Source organism: Lactuca serriola, chromosome 4 (genome assembly GCF_051521515.1).
Source record: "Lactuca serriola cultivar US96UC23 chromosome 4, Lser_US96UC23_V15, whole genome shotgun sequence".
NCBI classification, from domain to species: domain Eukaryota; kingdom Viridiplantae; phylum Streptophyta; class Magnoliopsida; order Asterales; family Asteraceae; genus Lactuca; species Lactuca serriola.
The window spans coordinates 285,860,296-285,877,311 of record NC_136411.1 but is presented as its reverse complement, the minus strand read 5'-3'; the positions used below and the strand labels follow the sequence as shown (position 1 = coordinate 285,877,311).

General features: G+C 38.9%; 1 pseudogene; it reads right to left on the bottom strand.

Moving 5' to 3' along the window:
* Positions 1-15,869: 15,869 nt before the first annotated feature.
* On the bottom strand, positions 15,870-16,692 carry LOC145097103 (RING-H2 finger protein ATL78 pseudogene; annotated as a pseudogene).
* Between the last annotated feature and the right edge of the window lie 324 nt (positions 16,693-17,016).

Below are 17,016 nucleotides of genomic sequence, written 5' to 3'. Positions count from 1 at the left end.
TAGTAATCGTGCCCGATGGTAGTGCTTTCAACCAACCCTTTGCGGCCCTTTTAAAGGTGACAGGGAGCATCCTCAACAACACCGTTTCTCTTGGTACATTCCGAATGTTAAAGTAGTCGACGATGTTGTTAACTTCATCGATATGGTTATTAGCGTCTTCATGATCCTTTCCAGTGAAAGGAATCTCCTTTAATGCAGAAAGGATGTGCCCCTTAAGTTCAAATGTGGCAGTAGCGAGTATAGCGGGTTGCACAAGCCCCGGACCAGTGTCGTCTCGAATCCTCTTTTTTTATGCCTCCATCGAGAGGTCGGCAATGTCCGCCATAGTGTTGTCGGGTTTGCCTTCTTGCTTACTTTCTTCTTTGTATTCGGACTCGTATTCAGTTACTTTTAGGATCAGATTTTCTTCAAAACTCTCAAATTTGCTTTCCCCGCTCTTTTGACTGCTAGACTCACCAACTTTCTTGCTTTTCTTCTTCCCAAAGACCGATTTAAGGTCCTTGAAAGGTGATGTCCTTGACGGGTTTGAGTCTTCAACGGCTTTGCCCTTGTTCTTCTTAAGAGCGGATTCTGGGCCTTCGAATGGAGGAAAAAGAGGTGTGTGTGAACCTCAGGTCATATAAAACCTGCAAGAAAACAAGAAACACGCGTAAAAAGAACAAAAATGAAATAAAAACGAAACTGAAAATTGCTTTGTACTCGTCAAGTACCCGCAACTGGACTCGACGAGTGAAAGATAAAACAAAAAAAAAATTGAAAATCCTAAAAACAAATAAACTAAAACTCAAACCTAATAACTAATTTACTTAAGTAGTAACTTTGTATAAGATAGATCTCACACAAAGTATCGATAATACTAGTAATTAAAATTTATTTTTGAACCGTTCCCCGGCAATGACGCCAAAAACTTGATGTGTGTTAAATGCACTAGCTTTAATCCCACTTTTTAAATATAATTTAAACACACAAAAGGCAGTGTACCTGTCAATTGGTGGTATAGTTGAGCAAGCATGGTATTGAACACAGAGAACGTTAAGTAAACTAACTAATAGAATTATCTAAAAAAATAATAATAAAAGAAAAGAGGTTTTCTCTAGTTTTGCAAGAATAGAAACTTAAGCACTTAACTAACACTCAAACAAGACAATTAGCAACTAAAACAAATAAAAATCAACTAAATTCAATAATAAAGGAGACTTTTGTTCAGGTTTAACTTACTTATTCCTATGGTTGATTTTATGGCATGTGCAATGGATTAATTTGTCATTGGCTACCGATTAATATGATTAGGTTCATGTTCACTATTACTAATCCTTAGAAAACAAATCAATTCAAATAGTGGCCAATTGGTTAAATTAATGAGTTTACTAGTTTATTGATTCGGATTAAGAAAGACTTGTAGTTAGCTAATTAAATTACTAATTCAATTAACTTTTCGTATGGTTGTTCGTCACACAAGCTCACACATTGATTTACCTATTTTCTAATTAACCCCTAGTTTCATGTTCACTATTCCAAGGCACATAAGATTGCTTTCACATAAATTATATGAGACAAGCAATCAACAAATGTTCATGCAACTTAATATACTTGATAATTAACAGAAAATAGTTATTGGCAACACATGAGGGTCTTTAACAAGCTTAACAAAACAAAATTCAACAAATTAAACAATGCAAGCCATAAACTTCAAACCATAGTGATAAGTTTGTCTACCCTAAACAGAAGAAATGAGTTTTTAGCTCATATTCATAGCATAAAACGTCTCATAAACTAAACCTAATGATTCAAACAAGATGTAAACACTAGATTAAGAAAAGAGAATATAATCGTGCCTTTCGATCTCGTCAAAATTGAATGCTAAGGTTGATCCACGTGTTCTAGAGCTCTAGCAGCACTTTCAATCGCAATTTTCTCTCCAAGGGTTCTAGAAAAAGTCCTTGTCTCGTGGTTTTATGCCCATTATATAGTTTTTTAAAACAGGGGCGACTCGTTGAGTCCATAGACCGACTCGCCGAGTCCCTCACTTCAAATCCGTGCGCAGTATCGCACTTGTTGGTTCGTGAAGGTTCGTGCCTACTCGTCGAGTAGGTGTCCGAATCGTCGAGTACATCTGGTTTTTTTACTCTTTTTCTTCTTTCTTCAATTCTCGAGCTTCCGATTGCATTTCCCGCTTCCTTTTGCTTCCGAACATGTCTCTTAGGCTGAAAATATAATTTAAACATAATTAAGTACCTTTTGTTCATTAATTAAAATAAAATAGCCAAAAAGTATCAAGATTCTACACAAAATATATAACTACATATGCACATATCTGTGCACCCCTAAGTTCACACCATTTTTCAAGGGTGATATAGTACTTGGCCGATTATATTGACTACCTACAATACATCACTGTGGATATGTATGGAAAAGTCTTCTTTCATGCTAAATTTGTTGATTCATGGCCCTTGATCACCTTAAAAGGACATTGACATTTTCTTGAGGCCTTTGGTGGATGAGTTGAAAGTGTTGTGGGTTGAAGGAGTCCAAATGATAAATGCTTCAACCAACACTATTTTCAATATGTGTGCAATGTTGTTATGGACTATCAATGATTTCCCATTACATCCTCCTGATCGTATTCCGGGAAAAACGTCCTTAGCACAGGGCTGCAAATAAGAAGGCATGACGATGAAGCAAAAAAAAAGAATATTGAATTGGACGAAATGGAGTATCTTCTTTGAGCCTGAGTATTGGTCTTCCCTCGAACCAAATCACAATATAGATGTGATGCATGTGGTGAAAATGTAGATAAGAGTGTCTTGAATACAACACTAATAAATGACAAAACTAAAGACACAAAAGGAGAAAGAGATGACTTGAAAAAAATGAGCATTCAGCCAGATCTATGACCAAAAGAGAAAGTCAACAAGAAGAATAAAAACAACAACAAGAAGGAAGTCAACAAGAAGAAGAAAGAAATACTACCACATGTTGATTACTCTTTCAAACCAATTGATCGACAATATTCCTGTTAATTCATTAAAGAAGTGAGACAACCTGATGGTTTTGGATCGAACTTTAAGAAAAAGGTGAATGATATTAAATCAAATATGGTTGAACTAAAATCTCGTGATCATCACAACCTCATGCAATGGTTGCTACCTATAGGGCTTTTAGTAGGCCCCCCATCAAATGTTTCAACAACACTCATTAACTTGTGTACATTCTTTAAAAAAAATTTTTGCACGGTCCTTGGATGTTAGCGACATGAGAAAAGCCCAATGAAAACTGGTGAAGATATTATGCAATCTGGAGTTGATATATCCTCCAACATTCTTTGACATAATGATTCAACTAGTCCTTGATTTACCTTAAGAACCCGTTCTTGGAGGGCCTGTACAGATGAAATGGATGTATCCATTTGAAAGCTACATGAAAAAACTTAAAAATTATGTTAGAAACAAAGCCAAGCTTGAAAGTTCAATGCCAAAGGGTTATGTTGCAGATGAACATTTGATATCATGCTTTATGTATCTTGAGGGTATGCAAACCAAATACAATCGTTTTGATAGAAATGAGGATCCTGACCTTCCATAAAGGCAATTTTATGTGTTCTCATCACAAGGTCCACTGTTTTCCACTAAGAAGCTCGTCGGACTTTGTAAAGAGGCCAACCAAATCATTGCATTGATTTGTACTAAACAAATCCACTAATGATGAGATGAAATGATACAAATCGTATGTTTTGTGATCTATTAACTACTTTTTCGATAGTGTTATGACATCGTCAAACTATTCTAATTGTTTTGTCCCACATCCAACGGATTCGAATCAGAATTGCCCACAACTTGTTTGAAAACAAAATTTCCTTCATGGTTCAAAAGAAAGGTAAATACTTTATAAATTTATAATTTAAAACTAATTTAAATTATTACATAAATGTAGAATCTGATATTTCCTTACAGATTTATCGTCTCCAAAAAGAATCGCCTTCGGACTATACTAACGAATATTCTTACACTGGTTGCATTATAAACGGTGTTTGATTTGTTGTTCTTAGTTTTGATATCCAATACACTACTCAAAATAGTTGTATTGTTTCATTAGGATTAGACGATACACCATTATATGGTCAACTGGAGGACATCATAGAGTTGAACGATTTACATGGTTACTCAGATGTACTATTTCATGGTAAATGGTTCAATGTGTCATTAAATAATGGATTCTTAATTAATAAAAGAATATGGTTGTTATCAATATCAGTCATGAATGGTATCTCGGTAAAACATGGTTTGATGATCAACAATACATCTAAGCAACACAAAATAAATAAGTGTTTTCTCTCCGTGATCCTACACGAAAAAATAACTAGAGAGTTGTGGAAGATTTTCATCATTGAAAACTTTGGGATAATCCAAGTATCATTTTTAATGAGATAGATATCATCAAAGACACTTGATCAAATGATTTTTTATTTGTTGTCGACTTAGGCAATGACAGTGGTGATACTTACTCTGAAGATGGTGTGACAACCCGAAACTTCTACCTTGTACCTTAGTCAAATTCTATCAATGTTAAACTCGTTTCAGCTACCTTTTAGCATTGTTTTTAGCTTGTGTGGATGATCTAAAGCCTTGTACAACCAAAGTTTGAATTAGGGATGGGTTGGCTTAAGATTTAGGGTTACAAAAAGGCCAAGCACTCCATCAAAAGGAGTGTGTGGCTGCACACCCGAGTGTATGGCCGCATACACGAGTGTGTGGCCGCACACCCATCCTCCAGCCGCACACTCATCCCTATTTATATATGGTGACCCCTTCACTCATTCCTTTCATTTAGTTGCACTCTACTTTCTCTCTCTACTTTCTCTCTCTATAAACTTCATCCAAGAATGCTCTCAAGGCCTCAAAAACGTAAGTTTCCATCACCTAGCTTATCATACATGAAGGACTCATTGATCTAAGCCCTTAACCATCAAAGTTCATCATGTTCTTCATCACATGAAGGTGTATGGCCGCACACCTTCATAAGGTGGCCGTACACACCTTAAAGCTCTCCAAAGTGAAGAGTTTGGCCTTCATTCACTAGTAGGACTTGGTATTAGCACTAGAACATCTAAAAATCGACATTTTGGGCACAAATGAGGAGTGGACGGCCACACAGTCTTGTGTACAGCCGCACACACCCTCTGTGCAGCCGCACACTCGTATGAGCAACCACACACAGAGCCTGGACCCACACACTCATGGGTTTACAAACACGCTTTTCATAAGAAAATATAGGATTTTCTTGATGAACACTTTTCAAAAGAATTCAAGGAACATTTTTCCACCAAAACTCAATGCTTATGAACTCACCAGCTTTATGCTGATATTTTTCAAAACTGCTTCTATTCTCAGGGAATCAGTAAACAGGTACTTCTTGGATTAGAGGAGCCGGAGCAATAAGAGTCATGTTTTTCTATATTTTACATACTTTAGATGTATTTAAAACAAGTTTCAAACCGATGTAAATACTTTTTATGATTGTATTCAATGTTTGGTTGTGTTTACTATGCTTGCTTTACAAATGTTGTGGTACTACACATGACGTCCTCCACCTCGGAACGATTCTGCCATCACGGTTTCGGGGTGTGACATATTGGTATCAAAGCCCTTGTTTATAGAGAACTAAGTATACCAAACCTTGCATGGTATACAACTATAAATATTAAGGGGCCTAAGTGCTCTAAACTAAAAAGTATACTTTCAAAAATGCAAGTATTTTTATATAAGTATACCCGAGTATCAGAATCCATGTCGTAAGAAAAAAAACACAAAAGTATTTGGATGTTGGACATTGCGGTTAAACCTGGGCAGTTATGTAATCTAGGGTCAATATAGCTTGATCAACTATATTCATTCGAGACATGACCAACATGTGCTTGGGCGTGACTATGGTGTTGCAGCAAGTCGAAAAACTTACCAAAACATCTCACATAAAATACTATAGGAGTATTTTAGCTAGATCCAAACTCACTATATATAATCACTCCAAGTGTTGCTACCTCTTCTTTCCTAAGCGATAACTTACTTGCATCAGTAACCTTCCTGTGCTTATCTCTTGGTAGAACATTTTATCATCAGGATGAAATATATCTCGTTTCGTATATCTTGAGGACTTACCATCCTCTTCTTCCTGATTGTTTCTAGAAAAAGATGCCTCCTTGACCAAGACCCAACAGAAGGGAAAACACTCTGCCACCACCACCACCTCCCCAGTTCGACCCCGTCATGTTCCAGGCAGCAGTTACCGCTGTTGTAACCGCAACAATGGCACAAGTAAACTCTGGTGGGGCTGGAGGTGGAACCGATCCTCAAAGACACGGCGGAAGTCAGGGAAATATAAAGGAGTGTTCCTACAAGGACTTCATGACTGCAAAACCCAAGTCCTTCGATGGAAATGGAGGAGTCATCGCTCTGACTCGATGGTTCGAGAAGATCGAATCCATCTTCAAAATTTGTGCCTGTTCCGAAGCAAACAAGGTGAAGTTCGTCGCCTGCACCTTCACCGATAGAGCCTTGACCTGGTGGAATGCTCGAGTTAAAACCCTAACCCTACCGGTGGCTATTGCCATGGGTTGGGAAAAACTGAAGGAACTCATGCTTGCAGAATATTGCTCGAGGGGCGAAGTGCAAAAGTTGGAGCACGAACTTTGGAACTTGAAGATGAAGGGTTCTAACATCGCCGCCTACACTGCTAGGTTCTGTGACTTGGCACTCCTCTGTCTAGGAATGGTCACCCCAGAAAGCAAGAAAATCTAGAGGTACATCTGGGGGCTGACGCAACCAACCAAAGGAAATGTCTTGGCTACGAGGCCGACCATATTTGAGAGCGCCAAGGATCTGGCTCAGACTCTGATCGATCATGGAGTCGATCTTGACGAGGTGATGGCTACTCCTACACCACAGAAGGAGAGTAGTGGGAAGAAGAGATTTCAAAACAAGCGCAAGGGCCAATCCTCTCAGGTGCCCTCCAAGAAACAACAAATAGTGGCAGTCAACGCTGCTACTACTCCTGCTGCAGTCCCCGTTACTCTAACAAACCGCAGTCGCTACACTGGAAAACTACCTCTGTGCAATAACTGCAACTACCATCATCAAGGACAGTGTCGGGAGATGTCGTGCACCAACTGTGCCAAGAAGGGACACACAGCTCAATTTTGCAAAGGACCAGTCCAACCAACCAATCAGGATCCCGGGGCATGTGTTGACCAAGCATGTTATGGCTTTGGAGAGGTGAGTCACTTCAAGAGAGATTGTCCCAAGGAAACAATGGGTGGCAATGCAGGAAGGGTGCTGGCAATGGGCCAGGAAGAAACGGTCGCTGATCCTACTGTTGTTATGAGTACATTCCTCCTTGACAACTCTCATGCATGCATTCTTTTCGATTCCGGTGCGGAGAGGAGTTTTGTTAGCCATGCATTCAAACATCTAATCAAATGTAAATCCCAAACTTTAACCAAAATGTTTACCGTCGAGATGTCTAATGGAAAGAAAGAGAGTGCGAACGATATATCCATAGGCTGTACTCTTACCTTAGGAAATCATTCCTTTCCTATCGATCTTATGCCTGTATCTATTAAGAGTTTCGATGTCATTATCGGTATGGATTGGTTGAGCCCCAATCATGCTGATATCCTTTGTTTCGAAAAAGCTATTCGCCTCAACCTTCCCTCTGGCAAAGCCCTTATGATTTATGGTGATAAACTCAGTTCAAACCTTCGTATCATCTCGTGCGTCAAAGCTCAGAAGTACATGCGGAAGGAATGCCATGTGTTCCTAGCTCATGTCGTTAATGAGACACAAGAGGGTAAAGACCTTGAGAGCAACCCCGAAGTCTGCAACTTTCCTGTTGTATTCCCTGAAGATCTCCCAGGAATTCCTCCCGAGCATCGAGTCAAGTTTCGCATTGACTTGATCCCCGGAGCTACTCCTATAGCTAAGTCTCCTTACCATTTAGCGCCAACAGAAATGCATGAATTATCCAGCCAGCTCAATGAGCTGATCAACAAAGGATTCATAAGGCCGAGTTCCTCAACTTGGGGAGCTCCGATCTTATTTGTGAAAAAGAAGGATGGATCCTTTCGGATGTGCATTGACTACCGAGAGCTGAATAAGCTGACCATCAAGAATTGATATCCCTTACCCAGAATCGACGATCTCTTCGACCAACTTCAGGGAGCCAGTTATTTCTCAAAGATCGATCTATGATTAGGGTACCATCAGTTGCGAGTTCATGAGAATGATGTGCCCAATACAACATTCCAAACTCGCTATGGACACTACGAGTTTGTAGTAATGCCCTTTGGTCTGACCAACTCACTGGAAATATTCATGGACCTGATGAATCGAGTTTGCTGCCCTTTCTTAGACAAGTTCATGACTGTGTTCATTGACGATATACTTGTCTATTCGCAGAGTGAGAACGATCATAAACATCATTTGAGGTAGGTGCTAGAAACCTTAAGGTCAGAGAAGCTATATGCAAAATTTTCAAAATGTGAGTTCTGGATTAGGAAGCTGAATTTCCTTGGTCACGTGGACCCTTCCAATATCAAAGCGATAGAGAATTGGTATGCGCCGAAGACGCCCACAGAAATCGGACAATTCTTGGGTCTCGCTGGCTATTATCGCAGATTTATCGAGAATTTCTCCAGAATTTCCAAACCCTTAACCACTATGACTCAGAAAGGCGTACTCTTTTGTTGGAGCGAGAAGCAAGACACTGCGTTCCAAACGTTGAAGCTGACCCTATGTATCGCACCTATCTTGTCCCTTCCTGAAGGGATGGAGGACTTCGTTGTCTACTGTGATGCATCTAATCAGGGCCTAGGTTGTGTGCTCATGCAGCGAGGAAAGGTCATCGCCTACGCCTCGAGACAGTTGAAACGCACGAGGTCAATTACACAACTCACGATTTAGAGTTAGGACCAGTGGTCTTTGCGTTAAAGATCTGGAGACATTATCTCTATGGAACCAAGTGTGCTATCTTCACTGACCATAAAAGTTTGTAGCATATCTTCGACCAGAAGGAGCTAAACATAAGGCAGCATCGATGGGTTGAGCTACTTAGTGATTACGAGTGCGAAATTCGCTACCATCCCGGCAAGGCCAATGTGGTGGCAGATGCCCTCAGCCGAAAAGAGTACTCAGGTCGTAGAGTGAAGGCGCTGACCATGACTATCCATTCCCATTTATCCGCACAAATCAAGGAGGCTCAGCTGGAAGCCTTAAAACTAGAGAACATGTCGAGTGAAGCCTTGAGAGGAATGGAAAAGAACCTAGAGATCAAGGGAGATGAAGTTTATTATTTCATGGACCCGATCTGGACCCCAAATTTCGGTAGTTACAGAGAGGTTATAATGAACGAAACTCACAAGACTAGATTCTCCGTTCACCCAGGTTCGGACAAGATGTACCTCGATCTCAAGAAACTATATTGGTGGCCGAACATGAAAGCAGGGATCGCTACCTTCGTGGGCAAGTTCCTAACTTGCGCTAAGGTGAAGGTCGAATATCAAAAGCCCTCAGGTCTACTCCATCAGCCAGAGATACCTGAGTGGAAGTGGGAAAGGATAACGATGGATTTTATCACCAAGTTACCCAGATCTCCGAGTGAGCACGATGCCATCTGAGTAATTGTCAATCGGTTGACGAAGTCCGCCGACTTCCTGCCAATCAAAGAAAACTTCAAGATGGAGAGACTCACACGGATCTACATTCAAGAGATAGTTCGCCTTCATAGGGTACCTGTATCCATTATTTCCGACCGAGATAGCAGGTTTACCTCGAGATTCTGGCAATCACTATAGAAGGCTCTTGGAACTAAATTGGATATGAGCACGGCTTACCATCCGCAAACTGATGGACAGAGTGAGAGAACAATTCAGACCATGGAAGATATCTTGAGAGCATGCGTCATCGACTTCGGCGCGTCATGGTACACTCATCTTCCTTTGGTCGAATTTTCCTACAACAACAGCTACCATATCAACATGAAGGTTGCGCCGTTTGAAGCCCTCTATGGCCGCAAGTGCAGATCTCCTCTGTGTTGGGCTGAAGTGGGTGACACGCAGCTAGTTAAGGGTCAAGTCCCCGACAACAATCTCACTGGTCCTGAGATTATCCGAGAGATGACTAAAAAGATCGTGCAAATCCGAGAACGACTGAAAGCCTCATGAGATAGACAAAAGAGCTACGCCGATAAACGATGAAACCCCTTGGAATTCCAGGTCGGTGACCGCGTCCTTTTGAAGGTCTCACCATGGAAAGGCATAATACGTTTTGGAAAATGTGGAAAGCTAAACCCAAGGTACATTGGGCCATTCGAGATCGTAGCTAGGATCGGTCCCGTAGCATACAAACTCCAGTTACCCCGAGAACTCAACAACGTCCATCCTATCTTCCACGTATCGAACCTAAAGAAGTGTCTGTCCGACGAGACACTTGTGATTCCTCTCGACGAGATCGATCTGGACGAAAGTCTACATTTTGTAGAAGAACCTATAGAAATCATGGACCGTGAAGGAAACGTACCAAGGAAAGTCGCATCCCGATAATGAATGTCTGCTGGAATGCCAAGCGGGGTCCTGAATTCACTTGGGAGCGCAAGGATTCAATGAAGCAGAAGTATCCTCATCTATTTCCAAGTTCATGATTGTACTCTATTCTTGAATTTCGGGACGACATTCCCTCTAACGGGGGGATGATGTGACAACCCAAAACTTCTACCTTGTACCTTAGTCAAATTCTATCAATGTTAAACTCGTTTTCAGCTACCTTTTAGCATTGTTTTGAGTCTGTTTGGATGATCTAAAGTCTTGTACAACCAAAGTTTGAATTAGGGATGGGTTGGCTTAAGATTTAGGGTTGCAAAAAGGCCAAACACTCCATCAAAAGGAGTGTGTGGCCACACACATGAGTGTGTGGCCGCACACCCGAGTGTATGGCCGCACACATGAGTGTGTGGCCGCACACCCGACTGTATGGCCGCACAAATGACTGTGTGGCCGCACACCCGAGTGTATGGTCGCACACATGAGTGTGTGGCCGCACACATGAGTGTGTGCCCTCACACCCGAGTGTATGGCCGCACACCCATCCTCCAGCCGCACACTTATCCCTATTTATATAGGATGACCCCTGCACTCATTCATTTCATTTGGCTACACTCTACATTCTCTCTCTACTTTCTCTCTCTAAAAACTTCATCCAAGAACGCTCTCATGGCCTGAAAAACGTGAGTTTCCATCACCTAGCTTATCATTCATTAAGGACCCTTTGATCTAAGCCCTCAACCATCAAAATTCATCATGTTCTTCATCACATGAAGGTGTACGGCCGCACACCTTCATAAGGTGGCCGTACACACGTTAAAGCTCTCCAAATTGAAGAGTTTGGCCTTCATTCACTAGTAGGACTTGGTATTAGCACTAGAACATCTAAAAATCGACATTTCGAGAACGAATGAGGAGTGTACGGCCGCACACTTCTGTGAGCAACCGCACTCACAGACTAGCCGCACACCTTGGCCGCACACACACCCTTATGACGATACACCTCCTTTGTTTGATCATATAAGGTCTCGACAAGCATTTCCAAGTCTTTGGGGTGGTTTCCTATCATATTTTCTCATGAAAAAACCAAAGACACAAAAGGAGCAAGAGATGACTTGATAAAAAATGAGCATTCAGCCAGATCTATGGCCAAAAGAGAAAGTCAACAAGAAGAATAAAAACAACAACAAGAAGGAAGTCAACAAGGAGAAGAAAGCAATACTACCACATGTTGATTACTCTTTCAAACCAATTGATCAACAACATTCCTGTTAATTCATTAAAGAAGTGAGACAACCTGATGGTTTTGGATCGAACTTTAAGAAGAAGGTGAATGATATTGAATCAAATATGGTTGGACTAAAATCTTGTGATCATCACAACCTCATGCAACGGTTGCTACCTATAGGGATTTTAGTAGCCCCCCCCCCCCCCATCAAATGTTTCAACACCACTCATTAACTTATGTACATTCTTTCAAAAATATTTTGCATGGTCCTTGGATGTTAGCGACATGAGAAAAGCCCAATCAAAAGTGGTGAAGATATTATGCAATCTAGAGTTGATATATCCACCAACATTCTTCAACATAATGATTCAACTAGTTCTTGATTTACGTAAAGAATCCATTCTTGGAGGTCCTGTACAGATGAGATGGATGTATCCATTTGAAAGCTACATGAAAAAACTTAAAAATTATGTCAGAAACAAAGCCAAGCTCGAAAGTTCAATGCAAAGGGTTATGTTGCAGATGAACCTTTGATATCCTGCTTTATGTATCTTGAGGGTATGCAAATCAAATTCAATCGTTTTGATAGAAATGAGGATCCCGACCTTCCATAAAGACAATTTTATGTGTTCTCATCACAAGGTCCACTGTTTTCCACTAAGAAGCTCGTCGGACTTTGTAAAGAGGCCAACCAAATCATTGCATTGATTTGTACTAAACAAATGCGCTAATGATGAGACGAAATGATACAAATCGTATGTTTTGTGATCTATTAACTACTTTTTCGATAGTGCTATGACATCGTCAAACTATTCTAATTGTTTTGTCCCACATCCAACAGATTCAAATCAGAATTGCCCACAACTTATTTGAAAACGAAATTTCCTTCATGATTCAAAAGAAAGGTAAATATTTTATAAATTTATAATTCAAAACTAATTTATATTATTACATAAATGTAGAATATTATATTTCCTTACAAATTTATCGTCTCCAAAAAGAATCGCCTTCGGACTATACTAACGAATTAATGGAATTGGCACATGGTCTGTTAAATGCATATTCTTACACTGGCTGCATTATAAACGGTGTTTGATTTGTTGTTCTTAGTCGTGATATCCAATACACTACTCAAAATAGTGGTATTGTTGCATTAGGATTAGACGATACACCATTATATGGTCAAATGGAGGACATCATAGAGTTGAACGATTTACATGGTTACTTAGTTGTACTATTTCAGTGTAAATGGTTCAAAGTATCCTTAAATAATGGATTCTTAATTAATAAAAAAAAATATGCTTGTTATCAATATCATGAATGGTATGTCGGTAAAACATGGTTTGATGATCAACAATACATCTAAGCAACACAAAATAAATAAGTGTTTTCTCTCCGGAATCCTACACGAAAAATAACTAGAGAGTTATGGAAGATTTTCATCATTGAAAACTTTGGGATAATCCAAGTATCATTTTTAATGAGATAGATATCATCAAAGACACTCGATCAAATGATTTTTTATTTGTTGTCGACTTAGGCAATGACAGTGGTGATACACACGCTAAAGATGGTGGTGATATATACTCTTTAGAAAGTAATTATGATTGTGAATCAAGTGTGGCTCCTACTATAAATGATGGCAAAGACGATGGTGATACGTACTCTTCAATTAATGATGACGATTTCAGAATTGATGACGAATTCATTAATGATAAGTTGTACATGCATATTGTTCTAGTGATGATTCTGATTAATGGTATGTTATGGTTATTATACATTTTGATTGCTTAAAATTGTTTATTAGTTTTGTTTAAAGTGTGTTTAGTATAATTTATAACTTATACATTCTGATTAATGATGTTGTACATTTATAATATTTGTTAGACATATGGCAACAAATGTCGTAAGGGGGTATGGAGGAGAGAGTGGGCAAAGACCTCCACACGAGGGCACATGCAAGGTACCAGCAGGTTGTGAATCTTTTAAGTTAAATGAAATTTGTAAGTATATTAGATATATTTTTAAAGTTCTAATTTTCTAAATTTCCAATTTTATGTGTCGACGTAGCTAGCCCGAAGAAAGTATGTGGCAAATGAAGTTTGAATATGCATAAAATGTGTGTCCACCGGTGAAAATCCTTTACCCGTGCAAGTTGATAGAGATGGGTAGACTTATTGATTTGTTGGGAAAACGGAAAAATGTTAACAAGCTTTATCTCAAATTTTGTGGTAGGACATATACCACTCCATTTTAGGTCTTTACAACGTGTTCCGCTCGAACATAAAGAGACTATGTATCCTGAGATAGAAGTCAGTTCACAATACTTTTTATAAGTAACATTTTATATACTATTTAAATATTTTAATACTAATTAAACTTGTTTTTTTAGTGCAGACATATTGTGAACTTAATATGTATCGAAGTACTAGTTTGTGGGAAGATGTTTGAGCGGCTGTAAATGTCGACTACCAAAGAGGTTATAAAGAACACACATGTTTTGAAAACTTATTTTTACGAAGCTGGTGGATATGATGATGTGGAAGGTGCAAGAGAAAACCCATCGGAAGAAATGGATGGCAATGCTTGGAATGGTATGATTGATCTTTTTTTTTTGGATGAGGGTTATAGGAATCAATCGGCAAAAGGTAAAGAATGTAGGATCAAACTTCCACATACAAGTGGTTATCGTAGTAAATCATATACAGACAGACGATGCGAGAAGTTAACTAAATTTATTTGTATTGTATAAAAAAAATTATTAACACTTATATAAATATATTAATTGTCTGTGGCTTATTATAGATTGACAAAGGACAAAGCCCGCAACATAATAATGGTTGGAGACAAATACGTTTCAAGGAAGGTCGATGTTGGTGTACACCATAAGCAGAACGAGATGGGGAAAATAATAAACGAAGTTAATATGTTGTTGTTGTTGTCGTTGTTGTTATTATTATTATTATTATTATTATTATTATTATTATTATTATTATTATTATTATTAATATATTTTTTTAAAGTTAATTATATTATTCAGTGTTTAAATTTAATGCATGTTTATTGTTTTTTCATTTTAGGATAAGATTCAATTGGAGTATAAGAAGATGCAAGAAGAGCTCCGGGAGGGCTAACACGCAAATGAAGAACATTGTCTCACTCGTGCCCTCGGTGAAAGACACATAAATGTTCACTGAGTTGGCTAGAGACCAAGCATCAACAATCATTTAAATCCAAATCAACATTCCAAACAATCCAAATCTTTCAAATCCCAATCTCAAAATACGGATAATTCCCAAGTTGTTGTATTAACCCAACAAAGCGCAATATATGCAATAATATATGCAACAAATGCAACAATGATTGGCATCCAAAATTCCTAACTTCCAACCACCAAATGCCACACTTTCAATTCTATCCAAAAAATACCCCCGAGCCAACCAACGATATTGAGGTGAACAAGAGGACCGATGTCGATGTTTGTTGAAAACTGGTTTTTTCTTTTATTTGTTATTTTAGGTATGTAATAGTTCTTGAATTTGAACTTTGATGGCTTGTTTTGGTTATTTAGTGTTTGAAAGTATTCTACATATATAATGTCAAGAGCTGTTTAAAAAACATGTTTGGTATATTTAAAAAATCTTAACTGTAAAACGGTCTAACCTTTACCGACGACATGTCGTCAGTATAGCTAAAAAGGAATTGATAGTTACGTAGTTTTCTCGACGACAAGTCATCTGAACAACTAAATCTCTCTCGACGATAAGTCGTCTGTTAAAAAATATATTAAAACTTTTTTTTGTCGAAGATCATTTCCGACGACTGTGTTCTGACGACAAGTCGTCGGAATTGGTTGACTTGTACCGACGACATTTACACCGACGATATTTCCACTTCTACCGGCAAGGCTTTACCGATGACTTTTCAAAGACGACAAATCGTCGATACAGGCAAGGCTTTACCGATGACTTATCGTCGGTATAGGGGTTGAAAGTGTCATCGGTATAGGGTCTTATCGTTGTAGCGATTACATGTAATTTATTGTATGGAAAGAACTTTTGGTGTCAATAATAATTTAAATTACTCAATGGGCAATTCCTACCTATCTACGTATGATTATTACAGTAATTACATTTGATTTGTTCATTTTGTGGTAGTCACGTCTCATAATTTCGTACAAGACCTTCATGCGACAGAGGCAATATGGTTAAAATAGTAGTATTTCTTGGACCTTGCTCTTGCAGTTGCGAAGACATACTGCTGCTACATTTCCCACCTGTGACAAAGTTTTGACATGTTTCAAGTAAGGAGTTCCTGCAAGTTGGACAAGATGAATGTGAACTCAGCCATTTATCGATGCAACCCACATGAAATCCATGGTTGCACTTGGGCAGTATTTTTACTCGCTCTCCTGTTGAAAAGTCACCCAAGCATATAACACATTCTTTGTTCAATCCTGCTAGCTTCAGTCCTTCCCAATAGCTGACTGTTGGGAAACTCTTTAATGCTTTTTTCTTGATTCCAGTGTTGGCTTTAACTAAAGTTGTTTCCTGGCTACCGCTACTTTCCGAACTAGAGAATCCCGTGCATCTTAATACACACCTGATGATGGAGTGCAACGCTAGTGAGCAAATCAGAGCGCATATCAGCACCGACAGCACCATCACCACATTCGCATCAAAGTTGTTATGTTCTGTATATGGGCTTGACGGTGACGGGGCTGTCACAGCAGCCGCTGGTTGTTGGTATGAATAAGTGTGAAGTAGAAGTTTTCTTGAAATAAAATGCCTCATTTCATTCTCAAAGAGCTCAGTAGTCAGTCTTGACATGTTAAGTTGTTTGTGAATAATGATCAATGTTTGTTTAGATGAAAATTCAATGAAAGACCGACGCATATATATAGTAGTATATAGAGAGGTGATTAGAGTAGGGTCTCAATTTGTGTATTTTAATTAAAAAAGAGAGGATATTAATATAGGATTTGAGCCACCATGTGGCATTTATCTATTCGTCTTTTTAATATATATGATCTCCACCATTAATTTGGATCTTCCACTATGGTATGTGTAATTATTTAGTAAATGGTTTCTCTATATGTATGGGTCCGACGCACTTTCTGCAAGTCAAATAATGATATGTGTTCCGTTAAGAAAATATGCTATGCGTGGAGCTTTTTGTCCATGTTCGTAATATGTATGATCTC